General features: G+C 44.9%; 1 protein-coding gene across 1 annotated transcript in view; it reads right to left on the reverse strand.

Annotated features, from left to right (window-relative positions):
* Positions 1-6499: 6499 nt before the first annotated feature.
* Positions 6500-19312, reverse strand: part of LOC116948120 (sodium channel regulatory subunit beta-4-like) — a 39428-nt gene continuing 26615 nt past the window's right edge. The window contains exon 7 of the mRNA XM_032964490.2: positions 6500-14554. The gene's annotated coding sequence lies outside the window, so the exon portion shown is untranslated. The remainder of the gene's footprint in view (positions 14555-19312) is intronic.

Genomic DNA, 19312 nt, shown 5'->3' on the forward strand with positions numbered 1-19312 from the left:
GAAAATAAAATAACAAAAAATAAAATAACAAAAAATCACGACGTTTCGGCCACAACACAAGCGGCCTTCATCAGGTGAAGGGACGAGACTGTCTGGAGGACAGCGCTGGACAGTCTCGTCCCTTCATCTGATGAAGGCCGCTTGTGTTGTGGCCGAAACGTCGTGATTTTTTGTTATTTTATTTTTTGTTATTTTATTTTCACCTACGTGACTTTACCCAATAGAACCAAAGAGTATGGATCCTAGCAGTCACGAAAGCTTTAAATCTAGAAAACGTAAATCTTGACTTAAAGCTTTCGTGACTGCAGGAATTCATATTCTTTGGGTCTTTCGGTAAAGTCACGTAGATAGGTTCAAAGAAAATAAGAAAAAAACTACGACGTTTCAATGGCAACACAAGCGATCGTCATCAGAAGGCAAACTGTTTACAGGCAAGGACCCTTTCCAAGTAATGAATTAATACATAAATGACAGATTTTGAAAAATGTTTGATCCACTGACTCATTCTATAAAGGGCCACAGGGTCAAGGAACAATTCTCAAGTTGGGCAGATGGGGGTCAAGTAGCCGTGGAGACCCGTGTAGGTTGTTGAGGGACCTCATCTTTTCGTGGTGACAGTGTTTGCTGGGATAGTGCTGCTGCTGATAGTGGTGGTGATGGCCCATGTAGAGATGAACTGACGATGATATTAGCGGGCGGCGGCGGTGGTGGTGGTGGAGTTGGCGGTGGCTGTGGTGGGGGATTGTGGTTGATGTGATTGTGAGATGGTGTCGCAAGTGATGGTGGTCATGGCGGTGGTTATTCGTGGTGGCTGTGATGATGACTGAAGATGTTGCAGTGGTGGCAGTGGTAATGAGATAACAATTCCATGAATTACCGGGCGGGGAGGGGGGGAATCATTAGACCCTTAGAAGCTCGCACGTGGCTATGTTAATATGAAAGTTTTGATGAAGATGAAAATGACAGAGGACGGTACGACCATACTCTGTGGATCACAAGACTCTTTGGAAAGTCAGAAGCAGCCCCCCCAAACTTTGGGGTAATTTTTAATAACAGGTCAAATAAGACATTCTCGAAAAACAGACTGAGAGTTGAAAGATAAAAAGCGTGTTCATTCATCAAAATGATACTCATACAGTTGTAGAATTGTCTGTTCCATTAAAGCCACTTTACATGGCAGTGTCCAGCAGTAGCCGTAGCCACGACCGTATCTTTCGGTGCGCGAACCAATTTAAGCCCGACAACTTTGCGCTGTTCGCTCTCTGTCAGCAACAACATCTGGTGACACGGCGTAACATGCGAAGTGACAATGACACACGACACGCACACACATGCGCGCGCGCGCGTTCCTTCTCGACTCACCTCCCACCCGGCCTCTGCGCGTCTCACAGCAACACCGGCGCCTGCCCTTGTGGTTGGAGTCGAACGAGGCACCACGTGGGATGAACCACGCGGCAGGAACCGACGAGCTCCTGGCGCCCCTTATACAGCTGGGCCAGAGGACGTCTGGAAGCCGCGTTGTGTGGCTGTCCCCTTGGCATCTGCTGCCGGAATTATTTTTTTTTTGTGGTCGTGTATGCTGTGGTTGTGATCACCGGTCGTTGTCAATTGTTGGATTTCTCATTCACTGCGCGAGAGTTTTGGTGCGGAATGCAGACCTTCTGCTTTTTTTGTCGCTGTTAAAGTGTGGGCTTATGCGTCGTCTGGTTTCGCATTGTGAGTCGCGTGTCGTCACGGGCTCGTGTCAGCGCCACGACACGAAGGGACTAGCGTTAACATCTTTCGAGCACGCACAGTTTCGGGTCGACCCCATTGTTCTGTCTCCCACGAAACAACTCCTCGGTCGCACACAACGCTCCAGCCTAAATAATGATGTACAAAGAGAGAGAACGACTCAGAAGCGCGAGGAGGAACCGCAGAAGAGCGGGAAAGGCTCGCCAACAATCCCCCAAGCTCTGCGGTCCTCCACATGTAATAAGGCGTCACCACCAGAATGCTATGCCGCACTAGAGCGCTGAGCGTGCGCGATGCAGCCACAGGATCGCATGCGCACGCGCCAGGCACGTGTATTATTTATCGGAGGTGACATTATCATATCGCAGTTTCAGACAAACAAAAAAAAGCCCGCAATGTCCGTCAAAGAAAGCCGCCTTCTCGTTCTCAAGCGCCACTGGATGCGTACAGTCGTGCTGTGGTTCTCGCCCGTCGTATTTCCGAGATCGTCATTGCAGCGAAAAGCTTGTGGAAGAGTTTGCGATGGGAGGTGGAGCCAGCGAGGACGGTGCACGACACACCTGGGCAACCACGCCAGGCCACTTGTTTTAGATCTGCTTAGCGCTGTCTGAGCCATGCCACGGACGCGCCCGTAAGCGTCGTTTCACAGCCAGCAGGGTTTTCACATCGTGGGAGGAAACAAACGACTCGACGCCCCAAAAAACAAATATGGCTGTGTGTGTGTCTTCCCCTGTGAACCGACTAAAACATCGAACTCTGGCTTGCATCTCCGTGGGGCATTATGGCTAAAAGCACGCATGTGAGTCTCCACATATAAATACGAATTACGTGTCAGTCCAAGCCAATATTACCCCAGCAGCAAACTCCCAACTGGGTTTGACCTTTTGGGTCTCATCAGCAGTCAAGCTTGTCAATAAACAAATCCTGTTGGGTCACGAGGTGTTATTGGCAAGATCACTCCATATAAACTGTCGGAACCTGTCCCATTGTAAAAAAAAACTCCCCACAATACCGTTAACAAACGCATTTTCCGTTGCAAGAGGTAAAAGCATATATAGTATTGCACTTTACAACTTAAACAACACTCAAGTCGGTCTCCACAGTGGCTTAAACTCGGATCCGAACCTAGGTGTCTCAGCAATGCTGGCTTCGTGGTTGGACAAAGTCAATTGAACCGTCTTGACTTCACGACATTTTATTTGTAAATGCTATTGCTGCAGGAATTGCTTTGCAGAGCAATTTACCACAAACTCGATTCAATTGTAATTACATTTCTAGAAAATCACATTTCTAGAAAACGTCAACAAGTTTTCAGTAATTGCTCTATTAGAAGCACGCCTACCCTTGAGGACAAACAGGGAATATTTACAAAACATTAATTCACAAGAAAATGACAGCTCCATTTCATCACCGGTCCTTAATTTCATCCGGAACATTCCAGGACACTGTTCTGGGAATTATTTTGGCTCACGCTACATCCAGCTCGTCTTATCTGTGTCCTAAACCTGTTCATAGGAGTATTGGGACACAAGGTAAAATAATATAGGACCATTATTATTGAGAGGCGTACTCTAGTGGTAGTGCCTTATGCCGATAATACCGAATCTAATTCAAGCAAGCCTAAGAAGGCAGCGTTCGCGAAAAAAACGCCCGTGTGAAATTTAAGCTCTGATTACAACCCACTCTGAATTGTTTCTTGTTGAAAAAAATAAGACGAATGCTTTATTTTGCGATGTCCTCCTTTTGTGAACATTCAACGGTGGACAACAGCAACATCCTACCGACGTTATGTCTGGCACAAGGTACACACTGCCACTCACTTCACAATAAGCCCTACGTGTTAAACTGCCACTTACTTTCTCAACTGAGAACGCGATCGAATGTGAAAGAAAGCTACGATTCAATGCGTTCCAAATTATAGGTCTCTCACACCGCACAACATCGGGTGTGAGAGTTACCCACCCGGTGTTGTCTCTCTCACGCCCTTCACACCTGACGGTGATACATCTGACGCATTTCCAGGGCGTGAGATATACGTTGGCCTTAGGCCCGGGGAGTCGCTGACATTCCCGCCTCGAGAGCGTTTAATATTGACCGCAATTCTCCGGATAATTTCAGCAGCATTGTTTCAAGACAAGCAAGCTCAGCACCGGTTTCGACATCCTTTGTCCCAGCAGCTGCGTCAGGCTTGCTTGAATCAATGCGCTTTATCCGCTGCGGGGTTCATATATTGACGTACAATTATGTAATGCATAGTCCAACATAATCGTTAGCGTTGCAATAAGGTAAGCGTGTGTAGGTCGGGTTTTGTATAACCTTATTATTGTCATCAAGTACACGTACCGGCCTTTGGGTGCGTCTTACTCTTCGGATAGCCTTACAATCCAGAGAAGACGGCACGGTACTTGCGGGACCCGACTCTCCGCTCCCAAACCACCGCCAGAATTCTCCGCAGCTCTACCCAGGAGTTACTCTCGACGCCGAAGAGTCAGGACCAGGATCGCCACGCGTCGTTTTCTCTGTTGTCGACCACTCCACCGAGAATGTCATCCAACCACCCCCCCGCCTCCACATTCGCAGCGCTGACTCTTTACCTAAAACAAAAACTATATTTTTGTATTCGCCTTTTACTTAACGGATCTCTGAGCTACGATCCACGCTTCAGGGTCGCTACCTTCAGACAAGTGAAAATTGTGCGCGTTACAAATGAGCATAAGTATTATTAGATTTCAAATCGGGTCCAGCTTTTTGAAACACCCTGTACAGTCATACCTCGGTATACGACCGCTTTGGAATACGTCGAATTTGGTGTACGTCGTGTTTTTACGGGAAAAAAAAGTCTTAGGATACGACGTCTTGCTTGTGATACGAGGCGCTTGCTAGAAGTTGTCGGGGTCGGGATGAGTCACCGCGTACCCGCGTGGACCCCGTTCACGACTGAAACAAAGGGCCGCTCCTCAGTCTGCCTGTAGATCTCGTTCAGTGCACGACCCCCCTTGCTATAACTCTCTGTGAATTTTCACTTGGTGTTTTTTGTAATTTTAATTCATGTATGCATTTTAGTACTAAGTAGTGCCTACATTATGTTATACAACCCCATTAATGTATAATATGCCATATAAATATAATTTCTAGATTTGAAGCTTTCGTGACTGCTAGGATCCATACTCTTTGGTTCTATTGGGTAAAGTTCACCTACGTGACTTTACCCAATAGAACCAAAGAGTATAAATATAATTTATCATACTCTGGAACGGATGATTTCCTTTCCGTTGATTTCTCATGGGAAACATTCGTTTGTTATTTTCGTCATTTTCGGTATAAGTCCTCCTACCTTCTGGAACGAATTAACGACGTGTACCGAGGTACCGCTGTGTTATGAAGGTGCCTCTGTCATTTCACACCAATCCTGGCCGTTATTACGCCCTCTCGTGGCCTGGCTGCGCTCGATGGCAAGCATCGATCTGCCAAATGGACAAAACGCCTCGTTGCCACATCTCTCTGTTTCTACAGATTTAAAAAAACGTCCTTGTTTTTTTTTACACATCCCATCAGCCAGGTAAAATTTTGGGAGTGTGTGTAATTTCAGTAGCGTTGACTCAACACAAGCACATTCGTCGAAAGAGGTCTCGTCAAAACAGAGTTGTGACTGTTGACGACGATGCACAACTCTGCTGATGATACACTGAATGTTGAAGCCGATCCACAATTTGATTGAGTTGGACCAGTGCTACTGAAATGATGCGCTCTTAGAAGGCAGTATGGTTGATATCGTTATTATGAATCAGCGTGTTCACCCAGGAAAGCCTCACTGCGTCTCATTGCTTTTTCTCCTTAAAGCTAAACTATTAAACGTATTCTCTTTTATTTTTCCAGGTAAGGCCTACTAAGATATATAGATATTTTTTTTCAGAAGCGCCCACAAATGATAGCTAAACGAAGTGGCTTATCATGTGGAAATGTATAGCAGTCAAATACTCTAAACGCGTGTTGTTGATTCTACATGTGGAGGGAAAAAACCGGAGGACCCGAAGAACAATCTACGCGACCATGGGGAAAACATGCAAACTCCAAATATACAGCAGGCGTTGTAACCCACGACTTCCTGTACACCAGGCGAGGCAGTTCACATCTCGCCGACCGTGGCTAAATGTGAACATTTCAAAAGGGTCCTGCTACGTTTTCTCGGCCTGGGGCGATATCGTTGCTGTGTAATCCGAATTGAGTTATTTGCAGGTATTTGTGTTTTAAATATCCGTTTGACTATGGGAATCACTGGCCAATACCAATTACGTGGTGCTTTTTTTTAGCTCTGGGAGGATACTCAGGGGGTGGACAATACAAACGACGCAGAAACGCGACCAAGTCAGGGATAGAACCCAGGGCCTTCTTGTTGTGAGGCACACGTGTGATACCACTGCACCACGCTGTCACCATAATATGGTTGATTACTTTATTTTAGGCAAGAGATATTCGTATAATGCAAAGTTTTCATTTGATTTATTGACCAACAAACCCCCCCCCCATCCCCCCCGTATGTATATTTTGAAGTAACGTTGCATTGTTGGTATGTATGAAAAATGGAAAATGAAGTCACAAAATCCTCTGTAGATTAAACACCCCTGCAACAGAATCACAACCTCCTAATAATGTCCTCCAAATCTCTAAGCAAATCACAGCACTTACATTTTGTGGCATGTGTAAGATTGGAGTGTACCATTCCTTATAACAGAAACTCGACAAAAAAAATCTCCTGATCAATGACTTGTACCTTTTGTTAGAAAGATCGCTATTTTTATTGTTTTAATAATTATAACACAGTACAATGCCTAAATGGGAAGGCTGAGATTTTTGGTAATCATGCCGCAGAGGAACAGAGCAACACGCACCGTTACAATATTAATTTGTAATGGGCTGCATCACTTAGGCTTTATTAGGTTTGGGTGGCCCTCATACCGGCTGCAGTCCCACAAATTCCAAACACAGAGGGCTTTTTTTAATGTACAACTGATTTTTATAAGGTAATTACTTTTTTTATTTTAACGATTCAGACAAGTGCAAATCACATAAGGCAGGACTTCCAAGCGTAAATACTGTCTTACTAAACATAAATGAAAACAATTAGGCCTTTAGCACAGTCCCAGTTAACACATGAGTATGGTGGGCAATTGTTAGTCCGAGGGTTCCATCCCCATGCCAACGTTGGCCCAACGTTGCATGTTTACTGGGGTTAATGTCAGGGGCAGCCCGAGACTAGCTGCCAGCAACTGGCGCCCTAGGCGAACCAATCGGCGCCCCCACCCCCAAACCCCAAGGGCAGATCTAGGCTGAGGTTTCTGGTAAACTGGGAAACATTTTGCCCCCTATTTTCCGTTTAATGTTTTCGTAAGCGGGTTTTTTTTTAAACAGAGGCGTAATTATTCGGATTGTCCGTCCATCCGTCTGTCGAACCAATACATCCTCAGACATGTTGAGAAAATGAATTACAATTCACATTCCTTCTGTAAGCGCACGGAAATTAAAATAATGACATCTTCGCTATTTGGATTTGAATTTGTATTTTTTTTCCTCGAAATTGACGCCCCACTTAGTTCGCTTATATGGACGGGCCGCCCCTGGTTAATGTATTATGACTGCACCTTGCTCTGGGTCTTTAATCCAGAGGGCTTTCACGCTTAGACCAATTCGCTCTTGAGACCACTTCTTTCGGTCCCTTGGGTGGTTGCAATAAAGGTTTTCCAACATTATTTATTTTTTTCTTCCCAAAATACCCAGGAAATTACTCAGAGGTTACTTAACCACTCTTCCCAGCAGCGTTAGGCAATTATACGTCATCCCATATGCCAGGTCACGCATGCACACTGTCAATACAGAGCATAGATTAAGCGTAGCATTCATGCAATATGCAATGGTTATTCCTTGTGCTGATTATCTTGCAATTTTATGCATATATTTTTTTGGTAACAACTAGTGCACATTTGCATAACGGTAGTTGCATTCAAGTGACAATGACACGCACCGACCAGCGCACAACGCGTACAAAGACCATCGTTCATAATAACGGGGGGGTTTTTTGTTGTTCAAATTGATTTTCTAAATCCATGGTGAGGATTACGCAGAGGGCTCAAGAGAGATGCCCGTTCATTCGCCGGGTTAAACGAACCCACGGACGAGGGTCAGGGAGTGCGTTTTCCAACCGTGATGCTTCATTTCAGTCCAAACGCTTCCCCGCAATGGACTAATTACAGCGTTACTCATCGCTCGGAGCTCAACGGGGCAAACCCCAGCTCAAGAGCAAGCATGGCCCGCGGGGTCTTCGCCACTCACCCCATCCCCACCGTCTCACTTAGCTATAGGGATGCCCAGATAGTCAAGGAAATTAACTTTGCCGTGCTCCTGCCGACCCAACAACGACTCCAAAGGCTTACAGCACCTTTCACCTTCTGTCAAAATGCCCCTAAGTTCAACGTAAACAGCTCCTCGCTCCCGTCCTACGCCCTAAAGTGGTTATAATTAGCCCATAGATCCCACTCAGTTGACCCAGGGGCTCCCAACTTCGATATAAAGGCCCCCTCAATTCTACCTTCGTAATGATCATCATCATCGTAAGCCATGGTCTCTGCCCAAAGGCTCGTTAATTGGGACTCTCTCGGCTGCACCCATTCGATCCCCTTCCAGTTAGCGACCCAAATCTCGAGGAATTCTGGTGTCGAGTCAGGTAGGGAAAGGCATCAGGTCACGTGGACTGGGCGCTCGTACTTTATTTTAAGTGGACAAAAAAAGAAGACGGTGATTATTGCACGGCTTAAATGTAATTGCCAGGTTCATAGAAAGCAGCCGAAATCAATGGTAACTTTGATTTGTGTTAAATTCAAGAGCAATGCTATTTTATCACAAGCGTAGATGTATGCAAGGCAGTTCTATTGAGATTGTTACAGCTCATTCGCATAGGCAGTCCTGGGCCATGGGTAAATACATTAATGTTACAGAAACGATTGTTCTGTTAACGGCAGCTTGACTGTTTTTATTTTATTTCAACATGGTTAACTTTTGCTTCCTGAAGTTACTGAAGTCAAGCATTAATGCTGTTTCTATTGCATGCAAAAATATTATTCAGTATTATTCAGTTCATTTGAACCTGTTACAGTCTTGTATCACGTATCAAGCAAGTCATACAATGTCAGACCTATTGTATACATTTTGAATACACCAATGTTATCTGTTATGGAGCCACTTAATTAAAACATAATTCATTTTAGATATCTGTAAAAGACATCTACTTCATAGACGCACGCGATTTAAAATGTACAGTTTTCATGGGAAGGGTGTTGTGAGCTATTTTGTAGGCACTCATACTGTATTGAAAATATAGCCTCGACAAATTTAAACCTTAAAACAAATTGGAAACTCAAAAGCTTCCTTCGGGGGTTAGTTCAATGAAAATGGGCAACATTTGCCAATGTAATTTTACTGTAGCCATGTCGATTCACGACTCTGCTTGTCACAGAAACTCAAATGAAAAAGGCTGCCACGCTTTACAGCCGAACAACTAATTGCTTTCAAAAGAAAATCAGTTTTGCCACCTGCATGGTCATGCGGCTCAGGGTTGATTGCCAAGCCTCTATTGACATGTTCGTGGAAAAAAAAAACAGGTGATTCACCGTATTCTCCTGCTTATAAGACGCCCCCTATAATGGACATCAGTGAAAAAGAGCTTTCCAGCTCATCGGGTTCCTCCAGTATAAATAAATAAATATTCTGATTCTTTAATCCTGGTATTTAAAAATCAAACGCTTTGGGGTGCGTCTTAGAAAGCAGTGTCACGAGGTTTATGTAACTTTTCTAACAACGGGCACAAGTTTTGAGTGCAACGAACCATACAATCCGGAGAATACGGTAACATTTGTATTCCCAAAACAATCCCCTAATGTTCCTGGATTCCTAGCTCTGAGTTTGGGATCGAAAAGTATCGGTTAATATTATTATACCCCTGAGCTCTAGGTTCAAACTCTCCTTGCAGAGAGACTCCTAAATGTGGAGCGCTGATGTTGTTGTCCGCTTCAACCTGCATCGCTGGGGTAGTGATTTGTGATTTTTTTTTTTACTAAGTCATGATCAGGTGACGGCAGATTACACGGGTACTGCTTGGAAGCACTGGATTAATTGTGATTTCTACTGGTGCAAATACATGTTTCTTATAATAATAATTACATATTTCGCTACTGGCAAAGGAGGTTCCAATGGTACATGTTTCTTATTGTATACCTATGTGTACACACACACATCCGCACGTATTACGTACACACGTCGTTACGTGCATGTTATTAGGACAACACAGTGTTTATTTGTTGCATGTGACTATCCCCTTCGTGATTCATTCCTTTACGAATGAATAAAAACGAGCACTCGTGTTGGGTTTCCAATGCTAATGAGTCAAATGCATTCTTTTTACTGAGGTTACGTATACCATGGAATTGTGTTTAGCGTGTTATTTTCTAACGTTATTACTGGCTACAGATTCAGAGCGGAGACGCTTTGTTTGCGTCTTTGCTGATCCCTTTGATCGTGGAACTCAAAACACACCCTTTTGCAACGAACTGCCCTGGCACGAGACATGATGGAACTCCTAATAATATCGCAGCAAAACTGATGCATATATTTTTTTTCACCTGCCCTGAAAAGGAAGTTCAAGAGTTCCAGAACCAGGCGTTTCTTCTCTTCAGTTCGAGCATCACGGACCGACTGGATTGGGACCATCAGACTCATTGCGCGTTGAGAACTCCTCTGTGACCTCTGAGAGGTAAAATCACGTCCAAGGCTCTCTGAAACGCTGCGTCGCCAGCAAACTCCACGGGGTTGCTGACTCAGCTCCCTGCCATCTGCCACCGAAACTACGCGGCCACCTACATAGTGTCTAAGTATATATATACACACACACAAAAGAACGTGATTGAGGTTTGGGTGTCTGTTTCACCAGAAGAGGTGTGGCTATTGGGACCAAGAGGGGGGTGGGAGAGTTGGGCTGTGGGGGAATTATGAAGCAGGCTGGGCCACGGACGTGCAAAAGGCAAGGTTATGGGGAAGGTGTTGGTGGAAGGCGAGGTGTGAATTGAAGCCCAGGCAAAGCCATGAGCTGCCTCACGTCATGCACACGTACATACAGTACCAACGGAGCATTGCAAGTCCATTAAAACGTTTCCATCGTGTGACTGTCGCGATCACGTAAGCGGATGACTGTTGCACCGTGCAGTGTTAATCCGCGATTTTTGGTGTTCCGTTTCCCGCGACAGATGTCGTTCCGATTCGAATGATGCACAAGCTGCCGCCACGGTGACGTGGGTCATTTAACTAGACCCCCAAAAGAAAAGGGATACATCTGTGGTTGATTTTGTTTTGGGGAATGGAGCGGGTCGTTGGAAGAGCGGCATTACGAATGTACAATCTGCGAAGCCAGAGAGAGGGCGCTCGACATTACCGGGTTTTCTTTGTCGGGGCGTTGCGTTCCGAATTTGCACGTGAACAGTTTTTGGGTGGAGTGTTTTTTTTTTATATATCAACTCCGCGTCGAGAAAGATTTCGCGCAGTGTGTAGAACTCTCGCGGTTCCAGAAGTGCACTTTGAAACGTACAACGTCCCGCCGTTTCCCCGCCTAGGATGCGCGAACGAGATTCGAGTGCGGCGGTTAAAGCTTCCTTTTGTTGTTGTCAGCAACAAGATTTACAATCCAAGGAAAGGTGGAAGTGGCAACTGCAAGAAGGCGCGCCGTTGAGCAGCAGGAGGAGGAGACGCGACATTTGGGCGAAGGTCCACGCATACGTGAGCGCACTCGCCGCACTCAAAACTCGTTGGTGCCATGAAGGCGGCGGCCAAATGCCATCCATAAGCAGACTGTTCTCAAAAAAACAATCTAGATCGCCGCTAATCCAAAACATTTGAAGGGGGCACACACAAAATGCAACGATAGGCCTGACGACACATTTTTTTTCCTGACGTAAATTTAAAGCTAAACAGAACCTAAACAAATGGTCAACTCTTATTACTTTTCACGCACGCGCCAATTTTCTTTTTTAAAGTAAACGTGGGGACAACAAGGGAAAAAGTAGCACAGTACATACGGCTATATATATAAATATGAATTACAAATCTTGATGTGAAGCTTTCGTGACTGCAGGAATCCATACTCTTTGGTTCTTTCGGTAAAGTCACGTAGGTATCTACGTGACTTTAGGTATCTACGTGACTTTAGGTACCTACGTGACTTTACCGAAAGAACCAAAGAGTATGAATTACAAATGTATGCACACATATCACAGCATATTTGTTATACTGGTAGGAACCTCCTGGTTACACCAGCCCACAGGGGATTATTGTAATCCGTCCGTCCGTCGTGCATCCAAAAATGGGAGGGGTGGGGCTGGGTGGAGAGGGTGGGGAGGGGCTGGGTGGGGAGGGAGGGGCTGGGTGGGGGATGGGAGGGGTGGGGCTGGGTGGGGAGGGGCTGGTCACCCCGTGGTGCCCTTATAAAACTCAACGTTTAACCTACTCACGCCGGCTTGTGCCCGCCCTCACAGTCGGGCATGTTTGCGGAATACACCACGTGGTGCCGCCGTTGACTCTGGCCATTGACCGAGCAACCCAACGTTCCTACCAGCTCCCTCCGCAGGAGAATGTGTTATGCAGCATCCAAAGAAAATTTTGTATTTTGATGTTGACAAAAAAGCAAACGACATCGGTTATATACTGTATACACACACACACAACAGAGTTCTGACGCATATTGATGTTAGATGGTGAATGGGGGGCATTGCAGTCTGGATTTATACAAATGCCGAACGAGATCCTTCAGGCGACGTCATGTCCCCCGCTAAAGTTCTCGCCACTCATTCGGAAGCAATTTTATATCACGAACATAAAAACCCCAACGTAGAACTCTGAGGCATCCATTGATTGTGCAGAGCCCCGTTCGTGTGTACGTGTGCATGCGTGTATGTACATGCGTGCGTGTACGTGCGTATGTACGCGCGTGTACGTGCGTGCGTGTACGTGCATGTACGTGCGCTGCGTGTGTGTTCGTGTGCGGCGTGCGGGTTTCTCGACCGTCAAGCGAGCCAGGAGGCTCCACGTCGCTCACAACGGAAGGGGCACGCGCGCGCGGGGCTCTGAAGGTCTCTGGAGTAAAAAGATGAAGAAACAAGAAAAGCCGCTGCTGCTGATGATGACGACGACGACGCCGATGAGAATGAGCTCCGGTAGGATGACGGGTGGGCATTCGCATGCAACGCGCGAGGTCGTCTACACGGCAATCAATTTGACTCAAGTAAAAACATTTTTTGTTAAAACCATCAAATGATTTTCACGTGTTTTTTTTTTCTTTCAACTTTTTTGTTTTGTTTTAAACTGCCAAAGCGCCACTTGATTCAATTTCAGATTGGAAGCCTTGACCGTCACCGGAACTGCGTTACCAGAAAACGAGATTCCTGACAAGGAAACGGCACTGTGCAACAGGCGAGGCGCTACAGGCCCGTCCACAGCGCCAATGTCCCTCAACTTCACCTCCTGGCCCTCCACTCCCGTCCGCAATGCGGGCCTTATAACCTTTTCCCTTGTCCCCGATACATTTTAAGTGTCCTAAAATAGGGGGGGGGGGGGGTATAGGCATCATATTGAGTGCAAACATTAATTTATAAACGGGGCCTGTTTTGTGCAAATCGTGCAAGCAAATGGGACCGAGGCCAGCGCATTTTATTTTGTCCCAAACAAGGAAATCAGGGCTTTTAAGCTAACGATCCTAAGAGATTTTGGGATCTGTATCTTGAGATGTGAATAACGGTCTCACAGACATGCTCGATCAATCGGGTCCACTCGGGCCATTGCGGAGGCAAATCGATGTCTCCAACGTCACCCCCTGCCCGGGGCCGACGAAATGGGATGCTCCAAACCATGATGGCCCGCTCCACGTGTGAGGAGGGATCAGGTGCGACACAACGGGCTGCTGCAGCTCATACAGGTGTGGCGGTTTATCTGTGGGTCATTCCATTGCACACAGTGGCGGGGTGGGTGGGTTGGTGGATAGGGGGGGGTGGGTTTATGAAAATTCCCTTTCACATGAGCAGACACATTTTGAAGTATGGTTAAGTGCGAGCATAACCTGCGGAGGTCATTGACCAGTCTATGATACATCGCACGCCACTGATAAGTTTGTAAAAAAAATATGTGACTTACTTGACGATATACAGCATGTGTATATGTATGTGCATATATACACACACATATGTAAGTGTGTGTGTGTGTGGGTATATATATATAAATGACATTGATAATCATGTATGTTTTTCAGAATTTGGCAGTTTTTCGATTTCAGTGCATGTAAGCATACATTAGATTTCATAGTGCATATCAACCGCTAAATTTACATTACAGTATTAGTTCAATATAGAACCGTTATAGAATAGCTAGCCCTAATATATACGTGTCATATAATTATATTTTATGTACAGTATACGTATAGAAAATGTATGAAGTGCAATGAATTATTTTATGCATTGAGTGATTTGTTTCAGAGTTTTCTCAAGTAAAATTTGCCTCAGATCCCCGATGGAAAAGCGCGTAGAAGCTGCATTGCACTAATTGATTTATATCTCACACAGTTTAGCACTTCATGCAAAGTTTTTTTTAAAAAAATGTTTCCTTGGTTGTATAAGCCGTGATGTCGCGGGTCGTCTTCTGGGTGCCATCGCTTGACCTTTGCTTGACCTTTGCTTGACTTGTTGACCAGGAGATTGTCCACCTCCCGCCCCCCCGACACAGTCCGCAAGGCCTCCTGCAATTGTTTGGCGGCGACAGCAACAACAGGAAGGGCTGTCATCGACACAGCCACATCACTCATTTAAATGTGCACGTTAAAATGTATTTATTTATTATTCATAATTTACTCATCATCTCTAGATTGAATACTCGTTTCTTTAGAATTGCTTTTTGTGTTGGCTTCGTTGTTCTCGCCCCCCCCCCCCCGCACCTTCGATTAGTATTGAGTTAGACTTAAAATTTTAATCTAAATTGTATTATGATCGTTATTGTGATCTCGCATCAAAATGAGGTTTTATTTTGCACAGCTTAGTACGCAGCATAAACAAATGGTGCTTTTGCTGGAAGATGTTATAGTTTTTGTAGGGGATGTCTCAAATTGTGTACAGTAAATTTTATCTTGTAATTTTATTGTTTTCTGCGGTTGCACCCGAATCAAGAGCCTAATGGCTCACAGGGTTATTCCAAATAAATGAAACTGAAAACTGAAAAAGACTGAGCACGGTTCGCTACATACAGTGCGAAAGGAGTGCAACGTACATACACACGTAATAGATTTCTTGGGTGAGGCCGCATTATGATCTGAGGCCCTCCGCCACCCCACACAGGCAAACAACATGAATTGTTTTGTGCACGACCATTCACCGTGCCAATTTAATAAATAAATATTTCTCGGTTCACCCATGGGGAAGTTGAAAAACGATTCCATTTGCTAAATTTGGTTGTGAGTATTGCTCTATAACTCTTTAAAAAAATATATACTGTGGCATTTTAACACGCAACAGATTTCACACGGACAAGCGAAAAGGCAGCCAGAACAGGCACGGCCAACAATTGCCCAAGCTCTGTAGCCCTATATTGGGACGTTTGGCCAACTACATTTAATGAGTATTCATACACACGGCAGGATACTGGAGTACCTGGAGAAAATGAATACACGCAGAATGGGGGGGGGGGGGGGGCTAACACAAAATCCTGTACAGAAGAAAATCAATCCACTTGCACTGCCATACCCTCGTGAGCCGGGAGATGACAACTTTGGGACCCACTGGTCGGCAGTGCCATGAATTTGTGTGATCTGCACAACCTCCAAAGTGCTGGATTTACAAAACTCATATCATCTGCTCCGCTCCTGTAACTCTTCATGTTTAAGTGTTTCCAATGTAATCTCTGTTGGCTCACGCAGAACGAGATGCTCAGGATGTAATCGTGCCAAAAAAACGTTGATGGCAATACACCTCCGGACACTTTATACCCCCTGCCAGAATCCGCAGCTGCTGGACAGTAGACATTTGCATACCTGTCAACTCCTTATCAGTGCCTACCTTAGTACAGACCAATTCAGACCTTATTGGTCACCCCGTGCCCTTATAAATCTCAAAGTTCATCCTAAAACGTCCCATCACAAGAGAGAAACAGACATTTTTTTATGAACCTAAAAACTAAATTTCCCTGTACAAGAATACGGGGTAAACTGTATGGGTTGACAGGTTTGCTTTTGACCTCCACGATCTACTCTAACGGTGTCCCAGTCTGGCCTTCCCCTTGCTCGCCAAACTCACGGAGCATCTTCGAAATAACTTTACAGTCATTATGAGACCTCCTTTGCCAGTAACAAGATATAGAAATTGCTTTTACCCTTTTAACTGGCACAAAAAACTGACACCTTTATTCAAGGACAGTGCATATTATTATCAGAGTTGTCTCTTTTGTTTGCATTTTGACTGCTTGTGTTGTGGTTATTGCAAACATGATGCCTTGAATAAAGGTGTCAGTTTTTGTGCCAGTTAAAAGGGTAAAACCTATTTCTATAAAATTTACAGTCGTTATTTTTTGGCCTGATCATATCTACAACACTTACCGACCTTGTTCTCTAATAGACGTCTGCAGCGCTTATCCTGTCTAGCCACGAGATTCCTAGCATCCGTCTCAGACACCTGTGCCCCAACAACTTCGGTTCCAGCCGCTGAGTTTGGGGTCCAGCTCTCTGATCCGTGCAGCAACACGGATGACGCAGATGATGCCGTTTCAAACGTAGGCAGCCTGTCCGTAACGGCCGTGTTTTGAACAGGAGCTGTCTGCATTTCAGACAAAATCCATTTGCATTTGTACGCATCGCTGGCTAGTTTGTGCTTACTGTCTTGATTATCAGTCAAACGCTCGAGAACACATTTCTGCAACAAACTGCCCGCCTTCAGCAGAAACAAGCTGGCAATTATTTAATACGCTGCTATCCATAACCTCCGTCTAATGCCCTCATCAATTATTCCTCTCTTGCCTGCCGTGCTTCCTCCACTCTCTCTGCTCGACGATTCGTCCCAGTGGGAGCCGCAATGTGAAACGAGATGCGAGCGTATTCGAGTTACACGCCCGGGCAAAAAGGCACGGCTCATCAATAGAGCGACTGAACGATGCGGTCAGCAAATCAGAATGGATCGCGCTTAATGGTGTCGGTGAAAATTCAGCATCCACAACATAAATAGCACCCGCCTACCATATTTGTCTCTCCGCAAAATTAAATAAATATGGGAATAATTTATTTATTTTTCACGACCCACAGCCTTCTGAGAGAGCATCGTGTTGTCAGCAACAGCGGTTCAAGACAAGCAAACACAGGGCCGGTATCGACGATGGGTCAGGGATTCATGAAACGGGCCAACATGCATGGCTATGCCTTGGTACTTCAAATCTGTGCTTAACAAAATCTCAAGAGCGCGCCTTTAAATGTTGCATAATGTATGTCGGTGTTTTACAAAAAAATACATACAGTGCTTTTCAACACTTTGTTACCTTATTATTTATCACGTCCGTGCCTGAAGGAGTTTTAGTTTTAACGAGCTACGCAATAGGATCAAGCTTTTTGTTATTCCAATAAAAAACTCAAATTTTGATGTTTACTTTGGCAAATACAATTTCTCAAACTGGGTTCCACTGTAGATTTGAAGCTTTCGTGACTGCAAGGATCCATACTCTTTGGTTCTATTCGGTGAAGTCACGTAGGTAAAAAATAAAACAAAAATCACGACGTTTTGGCCACAACACAAGTGGCCTTCTTCAGGTGAAGGAACAGAACTGTCGGGATGACAGCGCTTCAATGACCGCTGCTAAGATTCGCAGCGTCTTTTAAGCTCGGTGGGAGGAGCAGGGAGCCTTGACAAAGGAGTTTACATATCAAAAATAGCAGTGTTAAAGTGTTGAAACAGCAGGGTGTTAAAGTCAGAAAATTAGCATGGGGGATTAGCATGTTTTTGTTGTGTAGAGGGAGCGGAGGATGGGTCACTGTGTGTGTGCAATAGAAACGGAAAAATTAAAGATCGGCAAGAATGTGCTGTGAGGGGAGAGTAGAAAAAAGGGTTTAATAGAAAGTTCGGAAGGAATATGCTTGGTATACCATTACTTGAAATTGCTGTTAGAAATTAGTTGACGTTTGGTATGATTTAAAACGTATTTCCAATGGTTGCTTAATTTGAAGCCATCCGCTCGGTTGAAGTTATGTCTGTGTTTGTATATCTGAATGGCTTCGTGGACAAATCTCTGGTGATAACCTGCAGGTTTACAGAGAACCTTGGTATCGGAGAAGACAATCTCATGATCACTTTACCGAATAGAACCAAAGAGTATGGGTTCCACTGGTTCTTACACGACAGCATTTTTTTTCAGATCTGACAGTTTCCAACTGTTTACAACGGTGTACTGTGCCAGCACAAAGCTTTCAATTGTCTCATTAAATGTATGAAACAATCATCATTTACGACCCTCTGTCAATCCACTGCTGGATGAAGGCCTCCACCCCCCCCCCCCCCCATAATGTCAGTTTGATCACACTTCACTCCTCTGGCCAGTGGAGGATGCAGAAGAGGGGGATCCCGGGACCGATTCGGATTTCACTCCCCCACAATGCCACCACTCGCCCCGTTTATTGCCAACGTCATAGCAAAACCACTGCCCAAGTCCAACATTCTAGCTAGAGGTGGCTTACTTTTAATAAGGTGAAGTGAGTGATGAAGCGACCCCCTTTCTTTGTAGGAGCACCCCATCACACAAATGCCACCTAATGCATGAATTAATTTTAAATGCGTAAGACAGTAATGTGCACAATTTATGCATAACGTGTACATTATAAATAAACCAGGAACACATTTTCCACGACATTGATGAATGCCACTTAAAATGTTACGTGCATTTTGAAGTTGTGTTTGCGAGTTACTGTACGGTCTGTGGTGTATTGCTTCAAAAAGTGCATTCATCAAGTCACGGACGGCTGAAACACAAGCATCACACAACATTATGAATACGACACAATGCGTTGCACAGCCCTGACAGATTAAGTGTCCTGTGATCGTCGTTGAACACAAATGAGACATCACAAGGACTGCTTTTGCAGTGAGGTGTGCTACCCAAAATAAAATCGATAGCTGGGCCTACATCTTATAATTCGGAGCGAATACAGTTCTCTTCCGCAAGACATATTTTGACATATCTTCTTTGGGTCTTTCGGTAAAGTCACGTAGATAGGTTGAAAGAAAATAACAAAAAAACTACGACGTTTCGATCACAACAAAAGCGATGACGATCTATCTCCGTGACTTTACCGAAAGACCCAAAGAATATGAATTTCTGCAGTCACGAAAGCTTCAAGTCAACATGTTTTGACAGTTGTTCAAAATCGTCTTCTGGAAGACGGTTCTCCACAATGTATGTGTATGTTGAACTTCTTTCGCACCGTACGTAGCCAACCGTGCTCATCGCAGGCGTGAGGGGGGGTGCTGCAAAA

The sequence above is a fragment of the Petromyzon marinus genome, chromosome 32 (genome assembly GCF_048934315.1).
Source record: "Petromyzon marinus isolate PM22_M1 ecotype Great Lakes invasive population chromosome 32, UKy_Petmar_22M1.pri1.0, whole genome shotgun sequence".
NCBI lineage: Eukaryota > Metazoa > Chordata > Hyperoartia > Petromyzontiformes > Petromyzontidae > Petromyzon > Petromyzon marinus.